The sequence below is a fragment of the Olea europaea genome, chromosome 6, assembly GCF_002742605.1.
Source record: "Olea europaea var. sylvestris chromosome 6, O_europaea_v1, whole genome shotgun sequence".
NCBI classification, from domain to species: Eukaryota; Viridiplantae; Streptophyta; class Magnoliopsida; order Lamiales; family Oleaceae; genus Olea; species Olea europaea.
Genome location: NC_036242.1, coordinates 13,666,615 through 13,672,035, shown reverse-complemented (window position 1 = coordinate 13,672,035; position 5,421 = coordinate 13,666,615). Strand labels below are relative to the sequence as shown.

Sequence of the window (5,421 nt, the reverse complement as noted above, 5' to 3'; positions counted from 1 at the left end):
GTCCATACTTGAATTACTTTGATATCGTCCTAACATTCCTATAGCAAATGCAATGTCAGGTCTTGTGCAGATTTGAGCATACATTAGGCTTCTGACAGCAGAAGCATAAGGAATGTTCTTCAATTTGTTTCCTTTCAAATCATTTTTCAGGCATTGGTTCAAATTAAACCTATCACATTTCACAATGGGAGCTATAATTGGTGATCAATCTTTCATCCGAAATCTCTCTAAAACTTTATTTATATAGGTCTCTTAAGACAGGCCTAAAATACCTCGAGATCTGTCCCTTTCAATCTTAATACCAATGACGTAGATGCATCACCCATATTTTTCATCTCAAAATTTTTAGAGAAAAATTGTTTCACCTCATGTAGCAAACCCTTATCATTGGTTGCAAGTAAAATGACATCCACATATAGAATAAGAGAACATATCTTACTCCCACTGACGTTGATCCATAATATTATCTACAAATCCAAATGAAGAGATAACATCATGAAATTTCAAATGCCACTGGCTGGAAATTCCATATATAGATTTCTGAAGCTTGCATACCATATGCTCACTACCACTAGAGGAAAATCCTTCTGATTGTTTCATGTAAACATTTTCCTTTAGATCTACATTGAGAAATGCCATTTTCACATTCATTACTTGTGAAAACATTTCAAGATCATTTTCGGCTCCAATATTATAGTTTGATTCTTGCAGATACACAACATAATCACTAGGTATCGCTGATTTCTTTATTCTAGTAGATTTCCTTAATATTGTATCAACATTTTCCTGAGGATCATGTTGTTCAACCGGTTCAACAATTTCAGGCATTTTCTTGAACATCTTGATCTGCTGGATTATCATCTCCTCACCACGTCCATTAAAGTTCGATTTCTTCATTCTGCTACGCCATTTTGGTCCGGGAAACCAAGCATGGTGCATTGGGTAACTATCCCATGCTCTTGAAGAAATTCAACAAATGAACCAGGTGCTTGTCCATCCTCGGTGTATCTACCATAATATTCTTCATCTCTATCTGTTCTCACGATCATAATTAATTTGCTTTCTACATTGTTTATCTACTTTGGCCGTGAAAACTTTAAAGGCAACCAGTACTTCGTTCTTGTTATGAAGCAAGTAGATACACATGTATTATGAGTAATCACAAATGAAAGAGATGAAGTATTTCGGACCATATGAGTCCATATCTAGACTACAAATACCTCTCTAATATGTCTGTACTCCCCTCAGCACCTTTCTTAGACTTATTGGTCTACTTTCCCTTAATGCAGTCCACACAAGTGTCGAAATCAATAAAATCCAAAGTACTAAGTACTCCATCATCTACTAATTTCTTAATCCCTTCGATGGAGATATGTTCCAATCTCCGAATCTTCATTCATAACACATCGTTTCATACCAGTGTGAACATGCATAGCATTTTAAGTAGTATTATTTTGTAGATTAACAGAGAAAAAACCATCAGATTTATAAAAAATAAACTGAAAGATATTTCTAAGAAATTGAGGGAATACTCCAAAGGTATAAGTCTGGGAATTGAAATCAAGTTTCTAGAAAAACTTGTAATGTAAAATGTCTTTTCTAAATTCAAAATAAATCCATTTCTTGAAACTAAACTGCATGTTCCAACAGCTTCCACATGTGAGCGCATCTTTTTTTTTTTAATAAATGCACTGCTCACTTTCACTGATTTCATTAGGTTTCACATACCCTGTAAGGTATTCGAAATATGGATTATAGAACCAGAATCAATCCACCATGTGTTAGAAATAAAATCAACCATATTAGATTCATAACAGATAAGTGAGATTGATTTACATTTCTTCTCAAGCCATTTTTGGAACTTCGTGTAATCCTTCTTTATGTATCACTTCTTTTTACAGAAAAACACTTGGATTCCTTTTTTATTCCACTTTGGAGAGGTATTTTACCTTTCCCTTTTCTTATACCTTGTTTTTCATCGTTTCCTTGCATTTTGCGGTCAATGCACTTTCACTCATTTCCATTTGTCAATTTCCCTTCCTCCTGAACACACGTGGTTAGAAGTTCATTAATTGATCATTTATCCATATGTGTGTTATATGATATCTTAAAGAGTCCACATTGATGTGGAAGGGTGGTCAAAATATATAGTGCACAAGGAAAGACTCAGACATATCAATCTCAAGAGTCTTCAATTGAGCCACAATGTCTCTCATTTGCATGATGTGCTCACCCACACCTCTCTCAATAGTGATCCACATGAATGAAAACCTCACAATCAGGGTGTTGGCAAGTGCTTTATCTAAAGTTTCAAATTCCTCATCAATAGCTTTCAGCAATGCCTTAAAAATTTTATACTCTTCGACGGAACCACGAATACCAGCAGAAATCTTGTTCTTTATGAACATCACACTAAGGCGGTTGGATCGCTCCCATTGTTCATAAAGAGTAATTTCATCTGGATTGCTGGTCGTAGTCTTTTTTTTTGTTCGTCTTTCCTAATGGCATAATCAATGTCTATCCACCCCAAATGAAGGGGAATTCTCTCCTTCCAAACTTATAGTCTTCACATTTTAGTTCAGGAACATCACATTTAATATCAGAAAAATTAGCAAATTGTGAAGCAGCATAATGCTTATCTTAAAATTGAGGCTTTTATTGAGTAGATTGCATGTTTTACCAATGTAAATCATGCTAAAATTGAATATAATGACATAAAAATTGCCTATAGGCTAAATTTTTTTATTCAGGTATATTTAATTATACCTTACGATAGAATTATCAAATCACATTTTACAAACGCAAAATCATGCTTCAAAATATGAATATAGTGACATAGAACTTGTCTGTCGGCTAAAGTCCTACTCAATTGGATCCACGTATAAACTTTATGATAAAACTATCAAATTACATTTTACCAACGTAAAATTATGCTTCAAAATATAAATCTAATGATATAGAACTTGCCTGTGGGCTACAGTCCTACCCAATTAGATTCATGTACGAACTTTATGATAAAACTATTAAACCATGTTTCAATTCCCAATTCCTATGGGTGATTAGGAAAGTAATTTAATATTTTATCCTAGTTGATCATACAAATAAAAATTCTTGCGGGATAAAATTCACTATATTAAATATGATCGACCACAATTAATTTATTTACCCAAATATGTGATCCTATACTTTAATATATAATTTTACATAATTAAGGATGCTGTGACTACTCCCTAATTAATTAAAATTATATTGATCACTCGACATTATAAATATAATTCACAAAATGTGCTTGTATAAATTGCACAAATCCATAAGCAATATGGGCTCTAAAATTAAAATTTTAATGTGCTAAATTATTTATCTCAATATTGCATGTATAACAAAACAAGAATATTATACTTACAAAATAACAAAATTAAATAACTTTAGCACAGAAAAACAAAGTCAATAAACAATTCCCTTTAACTTCCAGCACATGGGTCCACGATGATATAAGAACTCAAAAAATTCCGACTTTATCAATGTTCAATAGTCAAAAATGTTATTAAAATATTCCAAAATAATAACATAACTAATTTGTTATGAAAAAGACCTGGAAGTCTGCACCATTTTTGACCAACTCACTATTTGGTAATCACGTATAGTGACAAATTGGCAGAATTGATCTTTGTCAAACTTAACTGTACAACAGTAGCCTTATTTCACGTAAGTGAGCCCGTGAGTTCAAGGAAAAAAAGCATCTTGTTTTTTTATTATTTTATTATTTTTAATTATTACTTTCTACAGTTTGTCTTCAATCGGGTCATTTTGACCCGGTTTCGACCCAATGAAAAATCAGACGGTTTCTCTATCTTTCGGACAACAAAAATTACATTTCAAATCCCAAAAATGTTAGAAATCTAATTTCCTAATGATTCCTATCCTTATTTCCATCAAAAACTATGAAATAAGATTTTGAAATCTCTAGAAAAATTACTGAAAATTTCTAGAAAAATTGCAGAGAACTTAGCGAGCAAGGCAGAGGCAAATATGGCTCTGATACCAACTGTTAGACTTTATCTTGATCTATCATGTGTGGATAAACAAGCAACATATAGATCAAAAGCGAAAAATAAATAACAGAAACTAACTTCCAACCATTGATCTTCAAAATACCAAATTTCAAATTATGTTTGGTGCTTCCAAGTCTTCAAGACCTCTCTGCGATTGTGCAATTTTGTGAAAATCTCAACTCGGGGACCAATACCACTACTTCCCTTTATAAACTCCTTCCCATGAAAGGAGGTACGGAATATGAAAGGTTAGGGAAAATGGACGGTTATGAAATGGCGTTTAATATTCAATAAATGAGGGAAATGATGGACCATTAAAAAATGCAAAATGTTTAAATTGCCCTCTCTAGCCACTCTAAATTTCATGACCATTTACTCCGAACATATCTTTGCTATGGGTAAAGATCGTGTCAATTTGTTGTTAAACTTGCTTCGTCTCCTCCCTCCGGATTTTGTCATCCAAGACTTGTTGCGAGCATCTCCTTGACATCTCCAGATACTAGAAAATGTAGTGGAAGCAAGCAACCCACAAGTACAAATCACAATAGTAGCTGACTTAGCATCGAACGTCAGAAAATTGAATTGAAATAGGAGAAAATCTCACAATATTTAAATTTTAGTAAGAAAAGAAAAGCAAAACAAAACTTACTGCTTAACGAGTAAGAGCATCGCCAATGATGCTCTAAATTATAATTTAAATATTCAAATTGGTCGAAAATCTCCCGATGAAAAGATGTAAAGAAAATGCAAAGTGTATTTTCTAGCAGAAGAACATCACGTGTGTAACCCACAAGATAAAAAGTTACCAAACAACTTGCACCCAAATTTATTTTATATATATATATATATCGAGATGTAAAAATGAATTTAGAGATGCCAATATAATCAATTTTACCATCATTGAAAATGTTTTAAGAAATCAAAACTTAATTCTCACCTTAATAAAAGTGCACCTTTAGCCCCTTAACTCATAACACATTATAAAATGAGTCCTAATTTAATAAAATAACATAAATAAATATAAAGTATAATAGTAAAATTAAATAAAACCTTGAACGTGCCATATGGGTTGGATCACATCTATTATTGAGATCTTATTTGATTTTATTGGCCATTAACGTTAAAAAGATATATATTAATTAAAAACGTGGAAAATAATTAAATTCTTTCAAAAAGTAAAATAGAAAGTTAAAAATAAAAAGTTTGTTGGAGCATGCATAAAATTTTAGTATTTAAATTTAAAGATGATATATATGTACAATATACTTTTTAAAAATAAAGAGGTTGTTAAAGTTGCTTTAACCAATGATCAACGATGAAACATATTGCCATATTGACGAGTGTTATATGTGCAAAATGGCATTATTTG

General features: G+C 32.0%; 1 long non-coding RNA gene across 1 annotated transcript in view; it reads right to left on the bottom strand.

Moving 5' to 3' along the window:
* Positions 1-4,145: 4,145 nt before the first annotated feature.
* Positions 4,146-5,421, bottom strand: part of LOC111396503 — a 3,193-nt gene continuing 1,917 nt past the window's right edge. The window contains exon 2 of the long non-coding RNA XR_002703017.1: positions 4,146-4,551. This is a non-coding gene — a long non-coding RNA (uncharacterized LOC111396503). The remainder of the gene's footprint in view (positions 4,552-5,421) is intronic.